General features: G+C 40.6%; 1 protein-coding gene across 1 annotated transcript in view; it reads right to left on the bottom strand.

The window, feature by feature from the left end:
* LOC140480421 (zinc finger protein 385D-like) overlaps nt 1-25,386 on the bottom strand; it is a 1,040,629-nt gene that overhangs the window by 848,152 nt on the left and 167,091 nt on the right. The window contains exon 2 of the mRNA XM_072575258.1: nt 5,281-5,336. The gene's annotated coding sequence lies outside the window, so the exon portion shown is untranslated. The remainder of the gene's footprint in view (nt 1-5,280; nt 5,337-25,386) is intronic.

The following is a 25,386-nucleotide window of genomic DNA, read 5'->3' as shown; positions in this document are numbered from 1 at the left end:
AAATGGTATTCAGTCAGATTTTCATGGCACGTACAGATGCTTTGGAGGTTGCAACCTCAGAGTCTTGACTTCCAACCCTATTAGAGAGTGTAACCCAGTTTGGGAAACCCTGACTGAGAACTTCAAGAAACCAAAGAGAAGCCTGTTTTGTAAAGTTACTTTTGAAAATTATAAATGCAGCCATTAAACATGTGGCAGCCAAGCACTTTTTTTTAAAAATCAGAAAAAACGTTTAGTGCACTAAAACAAACCTTAATACAAACTAACAAAAATATATTTGAGATTTGGCTGAACACACAGTGTGGGCCACTTGAAATTCCAGCAGAGACACGACACTGGCAGTAATAGATACCTCGTCCATTACACAACATATCTGAAATTCCTTCCTGGGCTCTACCTGTGGTAGCATATAGAAATCTAGTCATAGAGTCATAAAGATGTACAGCATAGAAACAGACCCTTCGGTCCAACCTGTCCATGCCGACCAGATATCCCAACCCAATCTAGTTCCACCTGCCAGCACCCAGCCCATATCCCGTCAAACCCTTCCTATTCATATATCCATCCAAATGCCTCTTAAAATGTTGCAATTGTACCAGCCTCCACCACTTCCTCTGGCAGCTCATTCCATACACGTACCACCCTCTGCATGAAAAGGTTGCCCCATAGGTCCATTTTATTTCTTTCACCCCTCTCACCCTAAACCTATGCTCCTAGTTCTGGACTCCCCCACCCTAGGGAAAAGACTTTGTCTATTTATCCTATCCATGCCCCTCATAATTTTGTAAACCTCTATAAGGTCACCCCTCAGCCTCCAACGGTCCAGGGAATACAGCCCCAGCCAGTTCAGCCTCTCCCTATGGCTCAAATCCTCCAACCCTGGCAACATCCTTGTAAATCTTTTCTGAACCCTTTGAAGTTTCACAACATCTTTCCAATAGGAAGGAGACCAGAATTGCATGCAATATTCCAACAGTGGCCTAACTAATGTCCTGCACAGCCACAACATGACTTCCCAACTCCTGTACTCAATACTCTGACCAATAAAGGAAAGCATACCAAATGCCCTCTTCACTATCCTATCTACCTGCACTTTCAAGGAGCTATGAACCTGCATTCCAAGGTCTCTGTTCAGCAACACTCCCTAGGACCTTACTAATAAGTGTATAAGTCCTGCTAAGATTTGCTTTCCCAAAATGCAGCACCTCGCATTTACCTGAATTAAATTCCATCTGCCACTTCTCAGCCCATTGGCCCATCTGATTAAGGTCCTGTTGTAATCTGAGGTAACCTTCTTCGCTGTCTACTACACCTCCAATTTTGGTGTCATCTGCAAACTTACTAACTATACCTCTTATGCTCGCATCCAGATCATTTATGTAAATGACAAAAAGTAGAGGAAACCCAGCACCGATCCTTGTGGCACTCTACTGGTCACAGGCCTCCAGTCTGAAAAACAACCCTCTACCCCCACCCTCTGTCTTCAACCTTTGAGCCAGTTCTGTATCCAAATGGCTAGTTCTCCCTTTATTCCATGAGATCTAACCTTGATGATCAGTCTCCCATGGGGAACCTTATCAAACGCCTTACTGAGGTCCATATAGATCACATCTACCACTCTGCCCTCATCAATCCTCTTTGTTACTTCTTCAAAAAACTCAATCAAGTTTTTGAGACATGATTTCCCATGCACAAAGCCGTGTTGACTATCCCTAATCAGTCCTTGCCTTCCCAAATACGTGTACATCCTGTCCCTCAGGATTCCCTCCAACAACTTCCCCACCACCAACATCAGGCTCACTGGTCTATAGTTCCCTGGCTTGTCCTTAGCACCCTTCTTAAACAGTGGCACCACGTTGGCCAACCTCCAAGTCTTCCAGCACCTCACCTGTGACTATCAACGATACAAATATCTCAGCAAGAGGCCCAGCAATCACTTCTCTAGCTTCCCACAGAATTCTAGGTCATAGGGATTTTATCCACCTTTATGCTTTTCAAGACATCCAGCACTTCCTCCTCTGTAATATGGACATCTATCGCTGCCATGGCTCAACCAACTGTTTTAAACTATATGATTTGTTATCTAAAGATTTTGTTTTGTTCAAGTTGCTCTATTCAGTCTTTAACCTGGCACTCAATGGGTATGACAGTCACAAAATCAAGACATTTGCATTTCACAGTATATAAACAGTAAATGGTCAGGAATATCATGATGATGCTTCTTTTGAGCTGTATGTGCAGTTGGAAACAGCTATTCGTGGGTCCTGTCAAGGATGAGATTTGTAGGTCCGGTCTACTGCTGTTTCCACCCAAAGATTTACCCATTGAGTTTTCACGTTGAACAGGAAAGCCTTGGAAGGGTAGTAGAATAGCAGGAACATTGGTGATTATTGCAAAAAGAAACACTGGTGGTGGAAGAACAGCATTCATTAATTACAGCCAGGAACACCAATGTTAAGTAAACACGATAATCTATTTTTGCTGTGTGAAAAGAAAATAAATCAAGTAAATCCTTTGTTGGTAGAAAGTGCCGACAGTGGATAATCCGATACACAAATGCACTTGCCATTTAGCTTCAATTACTGACCTATTGATTTTCTTCACCTACATTAGCTCTTTTTAATTGAAAATTTATCATGATTTCTCATTGCAAAGAGATCCAAAGAAAGGATTGGGTCCAATTACACAATAAGTCATTTGAAAATGCTTGAAGATAGATTGCAAAGCTTTTCAACGGGAGGACAACCTACTTAGATAGTAATCTTGGAATTCAAAACAGCTTATTTTTCTTTCAATTTCATTAAAGAACTTCTACTTATCTGTTACAAGGTATAGTCATATATAGTTATGATATTCCAACAAATTAGGATTCTCTTGCTTATCAGTTGAAGGACTGACTTGGTTGAAGCTATCTCCCTCTCCTTGAGAAGGGGAACCTGCCAAAACAGGTCAAACAATGGTTGTTGGAGGAGTTTGATTTCAGTATTTCACGACTTGAAGACAGGTGCCTTTCATGGCCAATCTAGAATGTTCTTTTTCTAATTCCATAACGCCACATAATGTATTGTTTCAGAGGTTATCATTCTAAGAACTCAGACCATGTGTTCAATTGGGTACCACATGGGAGGAGAAGTTCGATATTCCCCCCTTTGGGGGTAGCCTGAGGGGAAACAAAGGACTGCAGAACGGGCAGGGGTGTGGGGGATGAGGTGTCTATCACATCCCCACCTCATCCTGATAAAGACAGGAACAAGGAAGGTTAAGAATACTTCGCTGTTCTTAGGCCACTTGAGACCTTAAAGTGGCATTGTACTGGGGACAGAGATGTCAATACGCCAAGTATTCTATAAATTCTACCTCTGTATGCTGTGTCCATCCTGATCAGGCACCCTCTGGTCCATGAAAGACTCTCATGGTCCAGCAGAGTGCTGCAGAAAGCAAAGAACCCAACAAATCATAGATCATGTTGCGATACCCCGCAACATTCAGATCTATCTACAGCTATCTAAAGCAGTCTTGCTGGTGGATTAAGATAGCTCAGATATAGAGAATAAAGCTGATGATGTGCTGATGATGATGTCCTACAATAGTCCAATTCACGCTTGTTATTTTCTATTATCTGTCATCCATCATTTCCCAAGCATAAATCTTTCGGTACTGGTCAAGGTGCATGACAGAAGGTGTGGATTCACTGAAGCTGCAAAACTGCACTCAGGCCGTTCAAACTGTAAAGTTGAATTTCACTGGAACGAAGCAGGACTGGAACTGAACAACCTTCTTAGCAACTGAGCAGCTCTTTTCAGTGACATATTGCTCACCTCCCAGATGTGATGAAGGGGGATGGTTAAGGTGCCCTAAACATTGTTTGCTTCAACCTTGAGATCTGTTTTGTCTTCCAAAGGTCAAGTATACACCTGATTTGCTCATCCTTTCCTCAGAGGACAAATCCCTCATCATAGGAATCAGCCTAGTGAATCTTCTCTCAATTGCTTGGTGCAACTATATTAGTCCTTAACTAAGGAGACCAAATTTGTAAATAATACTCGAGATGTGATCTCACCAATGTATTGTAAAGTTGTAGCAAAACCTGCTAACTTGCTCTGTCCACCTTGCAGGGGAATGATAACTCATGGCTTGCCGATATAATTACTTGCTGTGTCTGCATGCTAACTGTGTGATTCACGTGCAAAAATATCCAAATTGTTACAAGGTTATGCAGTTTCTCAATTTAATATATTATATATTTCTATTATTGGAGCCAATCTACACAATTTCACATTTTTTACATGTAATACTTGATCTTCCAATTTTGTGCTCACTCACTTCAATCACCATACTGCGTTAAAAACTCTAGTTCAGGTTTGATCTACTTTTGAACAGAAAACTTTATTTCCTAATATTAAAAGTTAACTGGAGACAAATGGGGACACTTGACTGAAAAACCGATAAGCAAATGTGATGTAAAGTAACCTCACCATGCTTTGGTTTATTGCATTTGAAGGTTCATGCTTATCTTACAAGTTGAGAGTGAAAAATTTGAATAACGCACGATCTATCCAAGCTTGTAACAGAGTCAGGTTCTGGGGGAAGAGCTGTAAATCTCAAGAAACAAATAAGTTATTTGTTTGGTGTTAGAGAACTAAAGAGTTGTGTCAAAGGTAAGATAATTTGTATTCCCACTTGCATGCCACATTGTCAGAGAGAGTGTCAGTTCAGGTGGAATCTTGGTTAGAAGATTCTTTTGTTTGATTTGTCTGTGTATATTTTCTCAGAGAAGCAAACAGTTCAACTTTTTTTTTTGTTTTATAAATATAAAACAGTGGGAGGAACAGAAACTTAGAAAGTAAGAGCAGGAGTAGGACATTGAGCCCATCAAGCCTACTCCTCCATTCAACATTATCATGGCTGATCCACTTAGTGCCATACTCCTCATGGATCTTGACTCGAGGACTACTTGTCCTGAATTACTCTAGCTTGAAGCACGATCATGGTTGAACTACATTCAGTTCCAAAGGTGAAGTCACATGACAAGTCAACCTCAATGTTTAGTACATGCTTTCTTTGGTGTTATGAACAAACAGTTGAGAAGCTAAGTGAAGGCCTTCTTGCCCTATCTCTCTCTTTTTCTCTCTCTCTTATATATATATGCACACACACAACTTGCAAGCTTTGGGCCCTGATTGCTATTGTTGACTGTCTCACAATGTTCAGTATACCAGAGATTTTAAAGAATGGACTCAAGTCCACAGCTGTGTCTCAAAGAATAAACACCTCACTTACCTACATCTTCAATTTGGAACGAACACAGAGAATAATGACTGCAAGTCTGGCAGCATCTGAGGAGACAGGAACAGGATTAATGTTTCAATTCCAGTATGACACTTCTTCATAACTCGATTAGTATTCTTGAAAGATGGAAATCTGTGAAACATAACTGGGTGTGATGTACAGACCAGTTCTACCGATCACGGGACTCCACATCCACAATAATGTGGTCAACTCTTAACAGCCCTCTGAACTGATCTAGTAAGCCATTCAATTCAAAACTAACTAGGAATGAGCAACTATTCATTTCAGATATAGTGACCTTGTTCAATGAGGTCTGAAAGAGGAGACCTAGCTTGGGATGACAACATTGTTGTCAACACAAAGACATATGTAAACAAGTGTCAGACACCTGAGACAAGCAGACTGCAGGTTTCTTCACTAGCATCCTGTAACATTTCTACCTCCCCAGTGGCACTGCACTGTCACAGTACTACCCTGCCAGCTCTATGTTGTAGTAGTATTAGTCACAAAGTTCCACAAGAGCAGAGAGCTGGTCTCTCATTAGAGAGAGACAGCTGTTGGTGAGTTTAACCTGAGGGTCACTACACCTCAGGTAAGGTCGAGAAGGTGGGACCTACCTTCATGGTGACCTCAGATGGCATGAGAATTGAATCTGCACTGTTTGCATCACTGCCTCACAAAACCAGAAATCCAGCCAACTAACTAACCAACTAACTCCTGCCGGCTCGATGATCTGCTCTTCAAAAAGGGTAAGGATTCAAATATCCAGAACAGCACCTCCCGTCTGGGCTTACTCTCTCCTTTTGGCCAAGCATCCACATCATGTTGTGACAGTCACAACTATGTTGGCCTGGTCATGTAGCCAAAAGGTCTGACACTTACTTTACAAAGTCAATCTTTGATGGCGAGTTTGAATCTGAAATGTAAACTCATGACAGCCAAAGGAAGTGATACATGGTTTCACTTATAAGTTTTGATGTAGATTTCAAGTTTTAGAAGAAGCTTGAGAAGGATTGCAGAATCTGCCACCAACAAAAAAACAGCGGCCTGCTCATAAAGCAAGTGCATATCTAAGGCATAGACAAAATGCGAAGAGTATAAGTCCCGAATCAGCAACTAGTCAACAACTTACACATTGGTGGCATCCTGTCCAGTTTGCAGAATAACCTTTCAGGTGCAGGTCTGTTTTCTGAGTAATCTATGTACTGGAACTGCACCGAACACTACAAATGTTGAACATGGCAATTTTCGCCTCAAAGGACAAATAGAGGAGATTAACTGGAGACTCACCTGTGCTCAAAGAGCAGATTGAGAAAGAGACTACTTTTAGTTCGGGTGCATTGAATGCAATGTGTATTTTTGTAAGTAAAAACATGTTTGTGATTAAACAGTAGATTCCAGTACTCTATCTGTCCCCATCTGACTAAATGAATTCTGGCATCAATGACAGAAAACCAATACTTTTCAGTTCTGCCCTTCCAGTGGAATTTTATTCATGTAACAGGGCTCTTTTAAAGCTGACTGCACACTCCAGATTTTTTCATGATCTGCAGATTAGCTTGTCTTCAGTTAGGATTTTATTACATGTTTATGCGCCCTACTGCATTACTTGACCTCTCTGGATTTCTCCTTGCTTACATTGTTCACAAACAATTGAATGTAAAATACAAATACTAATGACATTCTGTTGGTATATCTTGTTATCTAATTGTGTTTTAAAATGTTATACACTGGGTATGGGTGTCACTGAATTTAGATTGTCTTTCATTGCCATTTAATGCATTGACTAGAAGCTTGATCCTTGATATAAACTCAGGTAAATGTTTTGATCTGGGCACCAATGGCATAGGAAGTGATCTTATGGGATATCCTGTTATTGACTCAAGTTAGTTATTCCTTGCAAGCTCTTCACCAATTTTGAACCAGATGGACAAAAATTCACACAAGAAACTGTACAAAATGTATGCTGTCTATATTCTTAGATTTTTCTAGATAATGCTCCCTTTAGAACTGTTATGAATGGGCAGCTGTCAAAGCACACTTCATTGTCTTTTTGGGGAACTTCATGATGTTTATCCTGTAAGAGGCGAATTGCAGAGTACCTTTTAGGCTGATGTGCAGCCACAGTCATGCATGTGTCCAGCTTAGCAGCAGACTTAGGGTTCAATATTTAGACAAGCTATTTGAAGTTTGAGCATTTAGTTAGTGAAGTGCGAACTCAATAGTGAGCTGCTTTGTTTTAAGTTTGGATTCTTTGAGGGAGTCCAACTTCTTACCAGACCTATAAATCATTGGCTGTCAACAGAAACTCAAACCAAAATTTCATGAAGCCTGAGGGCCAGAACTGAAGTCTTTTGCATGTATGGGTGGTCTTATACATGTATGGATGGTCTTATACCTGAATGTAGGTGCTACCTTTTGGAATTCATGCAATATTCCGACAGAACACTGGCCTTTCTGAAAGTTGATCATACGTGGCAATGGAAGGAGAAAAAGGACAACAGCTATTTTCACAGAAATTCTAAAATGTATGTGAGAATTTTATTGGATTTCAAATAAATTTGTAGTAATTAAATAATAATTTATCTGCATGGTCTTTTCAAATAGGAAGTGGTTGAGTTCATAGGTTTACAGTGCTAACAAGATTTGTCTGAAAATATCAGTTTCAACTGGAGATTGTTGTTTGTTTTAAATTCCAGCAGCCTCAGGCAGAGAAATGTTTTGAATCACACTTTGTTTCTTTTCAGAAAGTCCTTATCATGGAGTTCGCCCCAGGCATTTTCACACATGTTCTTACAATGGAATGGGAGAAGGAGCATTGGGAACAGGTAATAAGACACACACTGGAAAAGGCTTTTCCCAGAAGAAGACTCTAATATAGAAGAAGGAGGCTACCTTAGAGGCAGAGTTGCCACACTCTACATGCTTTTCATTCAATTATGCCCCAGTAAAGGACAACTCAAGGAAGCAAGCCGATGAAATTTTGTTCTGATTTTCACTGGTGGCAATATAATGGAATTTCAGGACTTCAAAAACATTCCCTCTGGCATACCCGATTTCTAAGGCACTAATACAGATGTGGTGTACTTACTCTGAAGATATAAGGTTAGACAGATTTTGGTATCAGACTCTAATTTGATCCATCAGCTGCCATTTTGCCCTGTGTTAGTCCCAGTAAAGATCTCTTAATTCTTCTTAAATGAATATACATTCAGCCACACAAAAGACTCATAGAAAATCAGATCGTGTCTGAGGTGTCTTGATAGATTCTCCATCTCAATCTTTATTGGCGTAGTCTAGGCTAGTGATACTATGTCAGAAAAAATGCCCACATCATGCCCAAGGCAAAGGGGCTCAATCCTGATGAACATTAAATAGTTTTATGAAATATTACTTATATTTATTCATTCAAAGGATGTGGGTGTCACTGGCAAGGCATTTATTACCCATCCCTGATTGCCAAGAGGGCAGTAAAGTGTCAATCACACTACTTTAGGATTGGAGTCACATGTAGGCCAGACCAGGCAAAGAAGGTGATTTCCTTCTCTAAAGGACATTAGTGAACCAGATGGGTTTTTCCTGACAATCAATAATGGTGTCATGGTCATCATTAGACATCATTAATTCCAGATATTTATTAAATTTAAATTCAACTATCCGCCATGGCAGGATTCAAACCCAGGACCACAGGATTAATAGTCTCGTGATAATAACACTAGACCATCATCTCAGTAACTGGTTATAACATTTCAGAGATACATTATTTTCCCTTGTGAAATGTTAGTCTCAATTTAAGGTTAAGTACATATTACTGCATCGGTTACACATGGTTAGCATTCAGAATAATCACTGAAACTCTCCTGGAGACTGCAAACCACATGGAAAACTAGTTGGATACTTGCTAGCTCATTGCAGGAAAGTTCTTTTGTATCCTGATCAGAGGCCTTAGCTTGTGCTGGCTTTTTCATCATCTCCTCCCAATCTTTCTTCTGATTACTGTAACGTTTGGACAACTGTTTCAAATTGTAATAGCGTTAACAGTAATCCATCTCTCCCCAAGTTTCTGACTGATGACTTAACTGGTGCTTAAGGGGGAAATATTCAGATCGAGTTCTTCGCCACTCTGAAAGCTTGGTTGACCTTCAATCCCCACATGATCTTTGCTGGGGAAATCCTCTGATATTGATGTCTTTTTTGAAAATGTGTGTTCTGAAGACAGTCGTTAATTTCCCTGGATCATGGCAGAGAAGGTAGCCATATTTCCGAAAGAATCTTCTCTCATTGCTGATACATACGTGATCCTCCCATGCTTAACTGTATTCCTTTAGATCATATCATCATATCATAGATAATAAAGCTGACTGAGTATTTTAGTTCCATTTGATCTCACCAACTGAATTGGCAACATCAAAAGGTTTACAACTAACTCTTGTGGTCATGGTGTCAACAATATCCAATTATCAGACTTTGAAGATCCTTCTCTCGTTGGAAAACAAATAAATAATTCTTCTGATCCTATGGAGTCATGAGTGCCTTCTGATCTCTTAATGGCAAAATATTGTCATTTACCAACATAGTTAATGTCAAACAATGTAGTTTTTTTTCCTCTAGGTTCTGTGAAATTCTTCTGAGACCTATGAAGTCATCTTCTTATTGAATGAAATGATACTGATCACTGGTATTTGGCATCTGAGCTGGTTGAGGCTCTTCAACATATTGTGGAATTTTAAGAGCGGGTTGAATTGCCTACCCCAGCTCATGGAGCATATGTTTTTATGTCCATATATGGACATTTTTGACTCACACGTATTTTTTGGAGAAATCCCAATTTCTTACAAAAATTGTGTTGCTAAACATTACTTCAGCTTAATAAATTTGTCCTTTAACTAATTGAGAACTATAGTCTTGGTCAAATTTTGTACTTTTTCCATGATTACACTAAATCTAATGAATTATGTTCATTAACACCAAAATGCTCTCTCACTGATCCCCTTTCCACTTGCCCACCGTATTTCTCTGAAACTGCCCCTTCACTGTTTGAGAATAAGATTCAAGACACACATACTGCCTCGGAGTTGTGTTCAACTAATCAACTAATGTTTACATTCATTGAAAGCTCACAGCATGATTAGAAAATTAACTCCTATGAAGAATTCAGATTGTTAAGTAAAGATCAAATGAGAGCCTCCTTTACTTTTAAAATCAAAACTTTTTCTCAGCTGATTTTATGCAAACATGCTAATAACTGAATTAGTTCAGAATATGAGGGAGAAAAAAATAGGAAATTAGGCTGACTCAGGATGGGAGGACATAAACAGTATAAACACCAACAGAGACAAATTGGTTCAGTTGATTAATCAGTCACTGCAAACTGTAATTCTCTGAGATAGAAACTCAATTCATTTTGGAATCATTGAGTAGCTATCTGGAGTAGGAATCATACCTTATGTTTCAATTCCTCATACGAAGAATTCCAAATTTCAAGCTCCTGCAGCTAATCTGATGGATAGCCAACAACTCGTTCTTAAAAAGTATTCAAAACTGTGGCCTAAATAGACTCTGCATGGACTTTCCCATTAAGTAATAACAACAACTGCAGTGTGGACAAAGAGCGATAACTAGATAAGGAGTTACCAAGCACCAGAAGAATTCTTAGTGACATCAACTGAGAGGAACAAAATCAAAGTTGAACAAATACTAAGCCATCCTGCATCTCTCCTGCATACGTGCAGAATAATAATTAAAATCTTAGGTCCAACTACCGAGATAAAATTAGCAAAATCATTTAAATTACACTTCATAAACTCTTGGCAGCTCTTAGTAACTTTATTTCTCATGTCAATAATTCAGCGAGTATTGTTGCCATTTTATTAGCTCCTTTATACTCAATGAAGCTGCGGTCTGCTGCACATTAATATCAGATCGATGATTGTTCGCAGTTATCACCAGCAGTAGCACGCTTTCCATACCAACCTCTGTCAGATGTATAAAGCTGACAACCATTGCTATCCAATGACAAAAATAACTGTGCAAGTTCCATGTAAAATAATTCTTTAATGCAGGAAATGTATAAGATTGTCCTGTTAAAATGCCGCATTTATGCTTCACAGTCCTGGAGGTGCGAGTGCCAAAACACTTGCCATTTAAAAGCTAAATCAGTGACAATACACTTGACAAACTGCACTGATAGAACAACTCTAATTCTAAATGCTATATCTATTTAAGATGCTGACAAACCCAATAACAAACAGTAGAAATCATTCTTCCATGTCAAGAGAAGTTATTATGCCTGTCATGCAGCAATTACACCAACTTCTTATTTATATGATGCATGCAACTTTGCTGATTTAATTTTTAGCTAAAAGCAGTGAATGAAATAAAACTGAAACTGCTTTATACATTATCTTCAACTACTAGATAAGGCAATCTTGTGAGCCATAATTCAATCACCGCAAAACCTATGAGGAAATAAACACATTGAAAATCCACAGCATGAGCACAAATCAATAGATACTAAACCAAAACGTAAATAGTGTCATGCAGAGTGACTGACCTCCCCGGGAGCTTTTCTGGATGAAAAGCTGCATTATCATTAGCTTACTGTATCTCAAGTTAGAATGCATCATTTTCTGTTCTCTAATACCCAATGAAGAAATAACTAATAACAGAATGTTCACTCTAACATTACACAGAAATAAATCTAAATGAGTTATGCAAAACCATAGCTCTTCTGGTTTACCTTGGAGGGCAACACTGCTGTCCATTCTGCCAGTTCTATTTTATGATCTACACTGCAACAGACAAAAATACACTGCCATCCTTTGTTCTTACAAATCACTTGATTATTGATCACCGCTTATTCCAGTTCATTGATTGTACCCCTCTCCATAACACTGTTACTGCTGTTTCAGCAACTGCAATGACATTTCCAGAGCTGTAAGATTTCACATATATCCAATCATCGCTCTCCTATGTGATCTCAAGCCTGCTTTTATGATGAATAAACCTTCATAAATTAAACACGTGATCTAATGTAAGCCTAATAAGTAAAATCACCAGAATATAATATGAGTACATTTTATGAGCATTATTTATTGTTGGATTATAAAGGATTATTTTTACGTACTAGGTTAACAGACTGCCCATTTTCAAGAACTCTTACTTCAACAGGAATTTCGAATGACTGTTTCATTCTCCAGCATGTTTCTTAAACTTTCTTAAACATTCTTAAACACCTACTATGCTCTTTGACACTGACAACTTGTAAAATAGTTGCATCACCTCATACGATGTGCTCAACATCACAGCTAGAAAATCTGCTTATTCCTCTATACCAGCACAAAAGTAAATTTGGTGCCTCAAATTAATGCTTTCCCATTGCAAAAAAGAATCTGCATTGGCAGCACAGAGAGGCTATGTTATAATAACTTTCATTTATATAGTGTATTTTATATTGAAAAGCAGTCCAAGATGCTTCGCAATGCCATAATCTAATGAAAACAGACACCTAGTCAATGCCACTCATCAGCTTGGTCAAATTATATTTCTGTCTTAAAGGACAAGAGGATGCTGGTAGGATAAAGCAGTTTAGGGAGTAAAATGGCATCCTGGCAGGTGAAGAAATTGATACTAATAGTGGAAAGGTGGGTCAGAGGAACTGAGGGAGAGTCTGAGCAACAGTAGTTTCAGATTAATGAAGCACGTCGAAGGATTGTAGGACTGAAAGATATATTAAAGATATGGAGTAAATAAACCTATTGAGGGAATAAGCACAAGGGTGAACATTTTAAATTAAGATCACCATGTGACTAAAAGCCAAAGTAGGTCACAAAGCATAGAAGTGATAGATAAATAGAAGCAGGAATGATAGAGTATAGGCAGCAGAGTTTTGCACGAGTTAAAATTTGTGAAGGGTAGATGATGGCAAAAAGGTCATTAAAGCATTGGAACCAATACAAACAATAATATTAGAATTGAAACATTAACTTTGTTTCTCTCTCCACAGATGCTGCCAGGCCTGCTGAGCTTCTCGAATGCTTTCTGTTTTTATTTCAAATCTCCAGCGACAGTACCAGAAGTTGAGATGAGAAATCAGGATAAATTTGGATAAATCAGCAAAGTTACTTTCGAAAAGTAATCAGTGCATTGCGACTACACTCACAAATTAATCTGATTCCTGCCTATCTCCTGCCCTGACATGGCAATTTTGAATAACTTCTGCTAGCAGTGCTGATCTGACCCAATTCCTGCTGACAGCACATATGCTGAAATGAATGACCACGCAGCTAATAAGTCATCCACACTTAACATGGAGAGGATAATAACACATGCACTTTTTCAGAATATTATCATATCAAAACATCTAAGTGTGGGTGTCATACAATGAAGTTCTTTTGAAATGAAGTGACTAATTTGCAAGATATTAGACCAAATTAGAAAGAAATGGGACACTGGAGATTTTTGAATCCACTTAAGTGGCTCAAGGCTGCAACATTCCCACTGCACAGCATTTACATGGGAATGCTTCAAAGTCAAGTAAGGTCGGCACTTTAAGAAAACAGGGCTCTAAGTTAAATATAATGCCTGATGACAACATAGGTCCTGCAACTTTGTTTTAAAGACTAATTGGCAAAAAGGTCCTCTGATATTAAACCAAGAAGTTGAGTATTTCATACTTCTTGAATACTAAAGGAAAATAATTTTGACAACTGTTTCACAAATGCTTTAACGGAAGACTGTCTACAGAAGGTGCTGAGGGAACCAACGAGGAAAAATAGGCCTGACCTCATCCTCACCATTTTCCTTGCAGCAGATGCATCTGCCCATGACAGAACTGGTAAGAGTCCCATTAAGCATAAAACTCCGTTGTGTTGTGTGGCACTATTACCTTGATAAATGACTTCAAACAGATCTGGAAAGTCAAGAATGGGCATCCATGATACGCAGTGGGCCATCGGTAGCAACATAATTGTACTCAAACAGAATCTACAAACTGCTGGCTTGGCATATTCTCCGCTCTACTATTACTATCAAGTGAGGAATCAACCACAGGGATCAATGAGGCATGCAGGGGGCCAGGCCAGGAGCAGCACCATGGATACCTAAAACTAACAGTCAATCTGGTGGAGATACCAAACAGAACTTGCTTGCCAAACAGTATATGCAGCAAATGATAGGCGAGGTTAAACAATTCTACAAAACAATGGATCAGGTCTAGGCTCTGCAGTGCTCCCAGATCTAGTCATGAATCATGATTGACAATTACACAACTCACTGGAGGAGCAGGTTTTACAAATGTTGCTATCTTCAGTGATGGGGGAGCCCAACACATTAGTGCAAAAGACAAAACTGAAGAATTTGCAACAACCTTCAGTCAGAAGTGCTGAGTAGACAATTCTTCTTGATGACCTCTTGAGTCCCCAGCACCACAGATGACAGTCTACAACAAATTTGATTCACTCCATGTGACATCAAGAAATGGTTACAGACGCTGGATAACCTCAAAAGGTTATGGGCCTTGACAACATTCCAGCAAAACTACTGAAGATGTGTACTCCAGAAAAGCCGCAGTCAAGCTGTTGTAATGCAGATACAAGATGGGTATCTGACTGCTTGCGTTCCACTAGGACGACTCAGCCTCTCATCTAATGTTAGCTTTGTTTCAAACATGACCAAAAACGCTGAATTCCAAAAGTGAGATACGAATGATTGCCCTTGGCATCAAGGGCACATTTGGCACAGAGTCATTTGGCACATTTGGCACATATTACAGAGTCCTCGCACACCTTGAATCAAAAGGAATCAGGAGGAGAAGCTCTCTGCTGTTTGGAATCACACGGGGCACGAAGGAAGGCAGTTGCGGTCACCTCAGGCTCCAGCATATATCAACAGGAGTTCTTCAAGGTCAAAAACACAGCAGGTCTGGCAGCATCTGTGAAGAGAAATTAAAGTTACCATTTCCGGTCCAGTGACACTTCCTCATAACTGACTGTAACAAGGAAGTGGTTAGTATGTACACGAGAGAAGGGTTGGGGGAGGAGGAAGGAGTAAATGATAGACGGAGCCCAGAGAGAGAAAAACAGCTTGGCAGACAAAGGAATCCATAAATACCAGTCTGGGAGAATGAATAGCTGCTAATGGGGACCATTAATAGCTGACAATGGGTTGTTTGTGGTAGCAGCCTGTGATGACCAGGCCTAGTATGTGGGGTTTGGGGTAAGGACTTGGGAGAAGGTGCTCAGGCCCTAAAATTATTGAACTCCATACGGAGTCCACAAGGCTGTAGGGTTTCCAGGTGGAAAATGAGATGTAATCCTTCCAGCTTGCACTGAGCTTTGTTGTAGTGCTCCAGCATGCACAAGACAGGGATGTCAGCCAGGTGTGTTGAAATAGCAGGTAACCAGAAGCTCGGGGTTAGTTTTGCTGACAGAATGTAGGTGTTCTGCTGTTCGGAGGAAGGATTACTCAATCAGAACTGTTAACTCTGATTTCTTTCCACAGATTCTACCTGACCTACTGAGCTTTTCCAGCAATTTCTCTTTTTGTTTTGCAAAGCGGTTGCTCCGTCTGTGCTTCATCTCCCAATGTAGAGGAGACCACATTGTGAGCAGCAAATACAGTAGACTAGATTGAATGAAGTGCAGGTAAATCACTGCTTCATCTGGGAGGAGTGTTTGGGGCCTTTTATCGTGAGAAGGGAGGTAGTTACAGGCAGGTGTAACACCTTCTGCGATTGCAGGGGTAGGTTCAGTGAGAGTGTGGGTATGTGTTGGGAGTGAAGGAGAAGTGGACCGAGGTTTCCCAGAGAGAACAGTCCCTGAAGAAGGTTGACAAAGGAGGAATATGTGCCTGGTGGTGGTATCCCATTGGCGGTGATAGAAACAACAGCTAATGATGCTTTGGATGTGGGTACTGGTGTGATGGTAGATGATGATAAGGGAGATCCTATTGCTGTTATGGGAGGGAAGAGGAGGTGAGAGCCAAAGTGGGTGAGATGGGGTCGGACATGGATGACCTTTACGCATTCCTTTGTCTATCCAACTGGTTTTCTCTGTCTCTGGGCTCCATCTCCATCTATTGTTTGGTCCTTCCCCCTCACCCCAAGCCTTCTTTAGCATACATACCAACATTTTCCTCGCTACAATTGGTTCTGAAGAAAGGTCACTGAACCCGAAACATTAACTCGATTTTCTCTTGATAGATGTTGCCACACCTGCTGCATTTTTCCATCAATTTCAGGGGGTTTTTTTGTTTCTGATTTTCTGCATCTGCAGCTCTTTGGATTTTTGGAATTCTTCAAGGTCGTGGTCTTGAACCATCTTCAGCTACTTCATCCAAGACCCTCCCTCCATCGTAAGGTAAGAAGTGGAGATGTTCACCGACGACTGCATAATGTTTGCGATTCCTCAAATACTGAACCAGTCCATGACCAAATTCAACAAGACCTGGATAATATCCAGGTTTGGACTGATAAGCTATATAAATACTGCAGGACCATTGACCAGCTATATAAATACTACAGGTCAGAGGTTAGGAATCCTGCACCGAATAATTCATCTCTTAACTTCTGAAAGTACATCCATCATCTAGAAGGCACAAGTCAGGAGTGTAATGGAATACTCCCACATGCCTGGATGAGTGGAACTCGAACAACACTGGAGGCACCTGGAACCATTCAGGGCAAAGTAATCCACTTGTTTGGCACTATATCCTCAAACATTCATTGCATCCACCCCCAATTCTCATAAGCAGCAGTATGCAATATGTATAAGATGCACTGCAGAAACTCCCCTACATTCCTTAAATAGCACCGAAAGATCAAGGGAACAGGGACATGTGAAAACTAACAGCTGCAGATACTCCAAGTCACCCACCATCCGAACATGGAATTGCTATTGCTGTTTCTTTAACGTCACTCGGTAAAAATCCTGGAAACATTTCTTTTCAGAAATGTGGGTGCCCACACACGGAGGTACTTCAGCAGTTCACCAAAGCAACACACCACCAACCTCTCCATGGCAACTACAGATGGCCAATAAATCCCACCTACCCGACAGTTCCCATATTCCATGAATTAATTGAAAAAAACACTCGTTCTTACTAACCCTTTCAAAGTGTTTTTGTTTTCATAAAGATTTAATGTAGTATTTATCATCATAGTTTTATTTTCTCAAAAAAAGAAAAGAACATTATGTGGTAATAATGCACATATATTTATTTAGATCCCAAAGAAAAACATCAAGCATTAAAAACATTAGATTAAGTACACGAAAAAATGGAGCTACTATTTAGGACCACAGCCTGTAGCCATTCCTTTCTGCTCCCAATTGCCCAAATTAATAACTTATTGGAGGCATCATGGGTTTCTGCACACCTCTTTCATCAGTACAAGATGGAAGCCAAATACACCATAGCATTATTCAAAGAAATGACAGACCAACAACCTTTCATCCTGAACACGTTGATTGGTTTTCATTTCAGTTCATTTATTGGGATTTAATTGTGCTAAAAGTGCACTATCGAAATGCTCTTAAGTAACAGAAAGTTACTGCTCTTCAAAATAATTTATTTGTGAAATATTTACATCTTCTCAGAGGAGCACTGGAAAACTCTACATGTATCCATTTAAGAGCTCACAAAAAATTCTTGATTGACACTGGGTAATAAAAATGAATATGGTACCTGCCACAGGCATCCATCATGTGGCTTCAGTTGTACATTTTTGAAAAAGGAATTATAAATTTAAAAAATTAGTACCTTCAAAGTTTAAATGTATTAAAAATAAGTCTGCACGGAATGTACAAATATAAATTTCAGTGCAGCATTAAGTGCAGTACAGAATTAGGATAAGGTTATATTTTTATTGTTCAATGATAATTTGTTTATTAAGAAATCGTCATGGCTGCATCGGCCAAATTGTGATGCTCATAACATAATCATAATTCATGACAGAATAATAATTAAAATATAAATAGATAATAAAATCATTGCACAAATACACTAATCTAATAAGACATATTATAAAGTAGGTCTCCTTAATTTACAAATTAGAAATAAAATGTCTGCTGCATTCTGTTTTTGTGTTAAGGTCCACAGATCATATGTTGTAAGATGGATTTAATTAACATCTCAATGTGTTACACATTAGGTGGTATCAATGTTACTCAGAGTGTTGGAATCTGAAAATCTGGCTTTTTGAAAAACAAAAATTTCTAAAACTGGTCATGAATTTAATTTCAATACACACAAGAACTATTAGGAGCAGGAATAGGCCTCTTGGCCTACTCATGCCTGTTCTGCCATTTAATCAAATCATGGCTGATCACACAGTATAGGAAAGAATCACTACTCACTTAACTGGTGAAAATGAGCTGGAAGTACAGCCAACTCCACTCCCAGTTCATTCTGAGTCAATCAGTCAAAAATATCAAGATTTATGGAAAAAAATAATCTTAATCAGAAAGTCAAGGGAGCAGCTGCCCTGTCAATAAATGATTGTTTTCACATTAAAGAAGCTGTGTACATTTTAAATTAAGACTTCCTGTGTGGGGTCTGGAGAGACAGGGGTCTTCCATAGGATTTCACAAGGAAAATAGAGGTATTTCTTTCTCAAATCCATACCGCTCACTTCCCATTGTCCTGAGTGTTCCAAGTTCCTGCAAAGAAACTTTGTGATGGCCTATTACCTGCTTAATGTCCGTCCCTCCCACCAACATCCCTCCTCTTGTGTGTAAACTTAACCAATAGTATGTTAATGAGACATAATTGATAAACCATTGTGGATCAGCAATTGTTGCTCCTGGATGGGCTTAGTGCCCATTCTCGAATTCATTCTCTAGCCCAGGGATTAAAATTACTCTCAAACACAAACAGAAATTGTTAGGAAAATGTCAACAGGTCTGGTAGCATCTGTGGAGAGAACTCAAGCATCTCCCAGATGCTACCAGACCTGGTGACTTTTACAGCGTCCCCAGTTCTTTTGTTTTTTTAAATTAAAATTCTCCTCTCATTTACTTCTGGTTTGGTACTTCAGTCATACTTTTACTGATTGTGGTGGTGTTCCATCACACAGTATGTAATAATAAGGTTATTCCCTGCCATATCACATGATTCCCAAACAGTGGAGTAGAGTTTCACTGGCCTGACAATTGTTTTGCGAGCACTGATAGGAATTTCACACGAGAACATGTGCAGGATCTCCATCATTGCACACTCTGAAGGTATTGCCTGGGAAATTGAATTTTCCACTGGACAATTCCTTCACAACAGAATCCTCCAAATGTCGACATAAAAATGGGAGACTTCGGAGGGTTCCAATGAAACTAAGTAAATAGTCACTCAGGAAATGTGAAGTGACTAAATACATAGTCTAACTCCTATGTAACTACTAAACAGACATCATATTTGCCAACCCACAACCACCAAACCCATCACAGACCCAGACCCAAACCCTAAACCAACACCTTCCAGTGATGAGACCACCCTCCACTACCATGGAACCCAATAATCCTGTGGAGCCAAACCTTCTGCCCAGACACAAATCCATGTGATCTATCAACAAAACCTACTGAAATTCAAGTGACAAGATTTTTGACACAAAAATAAACTGTTGTAAAGACACAAAGGATTTCTTGCTTAAGGGAGAAGCAGCCCTGAGAAAAGCAGGATGATAGGATTAGTGTTTTTACAAAGGGTCACCAGACCTAAACCATTAACTTGTTTTTTTCCCTCAATAGATGCTGCCACAGCTGCTGAGTTTACCCAGCATTCTTTGTTTTTGCTTGTGGTAGTGTTAAGGTTAGGGATTTTCTGTTTGAAGCCAAGCAGAACGTTTGTAAAAGATGGTTTGAAAGGAAGACAACAGGACGAATGTGACTTCGAGATTTGAGTAAGAAGTACTCTTTAGGATAGGCTTTGTTGATTCTGAATCGCTCGGCCTGAGTATAACAATTTTTTAAGGTCATCAAAAGATCTTATGTGGTGGCAGGAAGAAGTGAGAATGCTGGAAGCTGGGTACGCCTTGAGACTTAATCTCATATTGTCATCCATCTCCCAAAAGCATGGCACAATGTAAAAATGTATTATGCAGCATATTTCAATTCGAGTTAATTAGTTAATAGAAAGTACATTTTCTTTTGTTTGGTGTATTAGTTGTCTATTAATTAGAATGATGTTACACACACCATTTCTTGCAAAGCAAAATAGTCAATCAATTGACATTTAGACAAAAGAACAATCCTAACAGCACAGAGGACACTTTTCTTTTTGCCTGCACTTAACCAAGGATCACTTGCCTGAGGATCACTTTACAAAACTTTGTGCGTCCTGGTGTTAAGCGCAATTACTAATCTGGTGAGATTGTCCATTGATCTAGTTTTGAAAAGCACAAACTGTGAACTCCCTTTTTTTGAATAAACAGAGTAATGACAAATGTTCCTTCTCCTCTCTGTGAGGTTACTGTGCTTCAGAATGAGTTGGTCTATTTCACTGTTGATTGCTGATTGTAAACTTCAGCTCTGAACTCATGCAGGTAATTAACTGGAGGACAAGTCTTCTCAAAAGCCACTGCTACTTTCATCTTTTAGTATCAAACAGCCATAATCACAAGTTGTCACCATGATCTTGTTTCTGGGTAAAACACTACTGTTGATATGGTCTGAATATTCCTTATATGTTAACCCTTGTAATATACAATATAGAGTGAAGACAGTTCTTGCTCAGACAGTTGCCTTCAAATTAACTAACAACCGTAACTATTTCCTCTATAATAAGAACCTCAGACATACCATGTCAGGATGGTACAGTGACTCAGTGATTAGCACTGATGCCTCACTTTGCCAGGGTCTCGGCTTCAACTCCACCCTTGGATGACTGGCTGTGTGGAGTTTGAACATTTTCCCTGTGTCTGCGTAGGTTTCCTCCCACAGTCCAAAGATATACAGGTTAGGTGGATTGGCCATGCTAAATTATCCATAGCATCCAGCTCGGTGCATTCGCCAAGGGAAATGCAGGGTTACAGGGATAGGGTTAGGGGGTGGGTATGGGTGGGATGCTCTTTGGAGGGTCTGTGTGTACTTGATGGCTGAATGGCCTGCATCCACACTGTTGGGGTTCTATAACATAAACTCAGGGCTGAATATATAGAACATAGCACATTGAACATTACAGCGCAGTACAGGCCCTTCGGCCCTCGAAGTTGCGCCGACCTGTCATACCAATCTGAAGCCCATCTAACTTACATTATTCCATGTACATCCATATGCTTGTCCAATAACGACTTAAATGTACTTAAAGTTGGCGAATCTACTATCGTTGCAGGCAAAGCATTCCATACCCTTACTACTCTGAGTAAAGAAACTACCTCTGACATCTGTCCTATATCTATCACCCCTCAATTTAAAGCTATGCCCCCTCGTGCTCGCCGTAATCATTCTTAGAAAAAGGCTCTCCCTGTCCACCCTATCTAACCTTCTGATTATCTTATATGTCTCAATTAAGTTACCTCTCAACTTTCTTCTTTCTAACGAAAACAGCCTCAAGTCCCTCAGCTTTTCCTCATAAGACCTTCCCTCCATACCAGGCAACATCCTAGTAAATCTCCTCTGCACCCTTTCCAAAGCTTCCACATCCTTCTTATAATGCGGTGACCAGAACTGTACACAATACTCCAAGTGCGGCCGCACCAGAGTTTTGTACAGCTTTAGCATAACCTCATGGTTCCGGAACTCAATCCCTCTATTAGTAAAAGCTAAAACACTGTATGCCTTCTTAAGAACCCTGTCAACGTGGGTGGCAACTTTCAAGGATCTCTGTACCTAGACACTGAGATCTCTCTGCTCATCTACACTACCAAGAATCTTACCATTAGCCCGGTACTTTGCATTCCGGTTACTCCGACCAAAGTGAATCACCTCACACTTGTCTGCATTAAACTCCATTTGCCACCTCTCAGCCCAGCTCTGCAGCTTATCTATGTCTCTCTGTAACCTACTACATCCTTAGTCACTATCCACTACTCCACCGACCTTAGTGTCGTCTGCAAATTTACCCTCGTCCTGGACGACCCTGGTCCAGGTCGTTTATAAAAATGACGAACAGCAGTGGACCCAACACTGACCCTTGCAGTACACCACTGGTAACTGGACTCCAGGATGAACACTTCCCATCAACCACCACCCTCTGTCTTCTTTCAACAAGCCAATTACAGATCCAAACTGCTATATCTCCCACAATCCCATTCCTCCGCATTTTGTACAATAGCCTACTGTGGGGAGCCTTATCGAACGCCTTGCTGAAATCCATATACACCACACCAACCGGTTTATTCTCATCTACCTGTTTGGTCACCTTCTCAAAGAACTCAATAAGGTTTGTGAGGAACGACCTACCCTTCACAAAACCGTGCTGACTATCCCTAATCAAATTATTCTTTTCTAGATGATTATAAATCCTATCTCTTATAACCTTTTCCAACACTTTACCAACAACTGAAGTAAGGCTCACTGGTCTATAATTACCAGGGTTGTCTCTACTCCCCTTCTTGAACAGGGGAACCACAGTTGCTATCCTCCAGTCTTCTGGCACTATTCCTGTAGACAATGACGATTTAAAGATCAATGCCAATGCTCGGAAATCTCCTCCCTGGCTTCCCAGAGGATCCTAGGATAAATCCCATCAGGCCCGGGGAATCATTTATTTTCACACTCTGCAGGATTTCTAATACCTCTCCTTGTGAACCTCAATCCCACCGAGTCTAGTAGCCTGTATCTTAGTATTCTCGACAACATTGTCGTTTTCTAGAGTGAATATTGTCGAAAAATATTCATTTAGTGCTTCCCCTATTTCTTCTGACTCCACACACAACTTCCCACTGGTATCCTTGATTGGCCCTAATCTTAGTCTCGTCATTCTTTTATTCCTTAAATACCTATAGAAAGCCTTAGATTTTACCCTGATCCTATCCAGCAACAACTTCTCATGTCTCCTCCTGGCTCTTCTGAGCTCTCTCTTTCGGTCTTTCCTGGCTACCTTGTAACCCTCAAGCACCCTAACTGAGCCTTCACATCTCATCCGAACAAAAGCCTTCTTCTTCCTCTTGACTAGAGATTCCACTTCCTTCATAAACCACGGCTCCCGCGCTCTACAGCTTCCTCCCTGCCTGACAGGTACATACTTATCTAGGACACACAGGAGCTTTTCCTTGAATAAGCTCCACATTTCTAATGTGCCTATACCCTGCAATTTCCTTCCCCATCCTATACTTCCTAAATCTTGCCTAATCGCATTGTAATTGCCTTTCCCCCAGCTGTAACTCTTGCCCAGTGGTATACACCTATCCATTTCTATCACTAAAGTAAACATAACAGAATTGTGATCACTATCACCAAAGTGCTCACCTACTTCCAAGTCTAACACCTGGCCGGGCTCATTACCCAGTACCAAATCTAATGTGGCTTCGCCCCTTGTAGGCCTGTCTACATACTGTCAGGAAGCCCTCCTGCACACACTGGACAAAAACTGACCCACCTATTGTACTCGTACTATAGTGTTTTGGTCAATATTTGGAAAGTTGAAGTCCCCCGTGACAACTACCCTGTCTCTTTCACTCCTATCGAGAATCATCTTTGCTATCCTTTCCTCTACATCTCTGGAACTATTCGAAAATCTATAGAAAACTCCCACAGGGTGACCTCTCCTTTCCTGTTTCTAACCTTAGCCCATACTACCTCAGTTGACAAGTCCCCAAACATCCTTTGTGCAACTGTAATACTGTCCTTGACCAACAATGCCACCCCCCCCCTTTTACCACCTTCTTTGTTCTTACTGAAACATCTAAATCCTGGAACCTGCAACAACCATTCCTGTCCCTGCTCTATCCATGTCTCTGAAATGGCCACAACATCGAAGTCCCAGGTACCAATCCATGCTGCAAGTTCACCCACCTTATTCTGGATGCTCCTGGCGTTGAAGTAGACACACTTCAAACCAACTTCTTGCTTGCCAGTGCCATCTTGCGTCCCTGAAACTTGATTTCAGGCCCCCCTACTCTCAACCTTTTCTATACTTGAACTACAATTTTGGTTCCCATCCCCCTGCTGGATTAGTTTAAACCCATCCCAATAGCCTTAGCGAATTTCCCCCTCAGGATATTGGTACCCCTCTGGTTCAGATAAAGACCACATCCTGCTTGTAGAGGTCCCACCTACCCCAGAAAGAGCCCCAATTACCCAAGAATCCAAAACCCTCCCTCCTGCACCATCCTTGTAGCCACGTGTTCAACTCCCCTCTCTCCCTATTCCTTGCCTCACTAGCACCTGGCATGGGCAACAAACCAGAGACAACAACTCTGTTCATCCTAGCTCTAAGCTTCCATCCTAGCTCCCTGAATTTCTGCCTTAAATCCCCATCTCTCTTCCTACCTATGTCATTGGTGCCTATGTGGACCACGACTTGGGGCTGCTCCTCCTCCCCTTAAGGATCCCAAAAACACGATCAGAGACATCAAAAACCCTGGCACCTGGGAGGCAACACACCAACAATGAGTCTCTCTCATCCCCACAGAACCTCCCATCTGTCCCCCTAACTATGGAGTCCCCAGTGACTACTGCTCTGCTCCTCTTCCCCCTTCCCTTCTGAGCAGTAGGGACAGACTCTGTGCCAGAGCTCTATGTCCCACTGCTTTCCCCTGGTGAGTCCCCCCACCCCACCCCCAAACAGTATCCAAAACGGTATATTTATTGTTAAGGGAAATGGCCACAGGATCCCTGCATTGCCTGCCAGTTCCCTTTCCGTCCCCTGACTGTAACCCACCTGCCTTTTTCTTGTACCTGAGGAGTGACTACCTCCCTGTAACTCCTCTCAATAACCCCCTCTGCCTCTTGAATGATCTGAAGTTCATCCAGCTCTCGTTCCAGTTCCCTAACGCGGTTTTCGAGGAGCTGGAGTTGGGTTCACTTCCCACAGATGTAGTCAGCAGGGACACTAGTGGTGACCCTTACCTCCCATATTCTGCAGGAGGAAGATTCAACTGCCCTAACCTCCATTCCCACTATTCTAAATTCCCAAAGAGACTGTTGAAAAATAAGGAATAAAAAATAA

The sequence above is a fragment of the Chiloscyllium punctatum genome, chromosome 8 (assembly GCF_047496795.1).
Source record: "Chiloscyllium punctatum isolate Juve2018m chromosome 8, sChiPun1.3, whole genome shotgun sequence".
NCBI lineage: Eukaryota > Metazoa > Chordata > Chondrichthyes > Orectolobiformes > Hemiscylliidae > Chiloscyllium > Chiloscyllium punctatum.
This window is presented reverse-complemented; position numbering and strand designations above follow the sequence as displayed.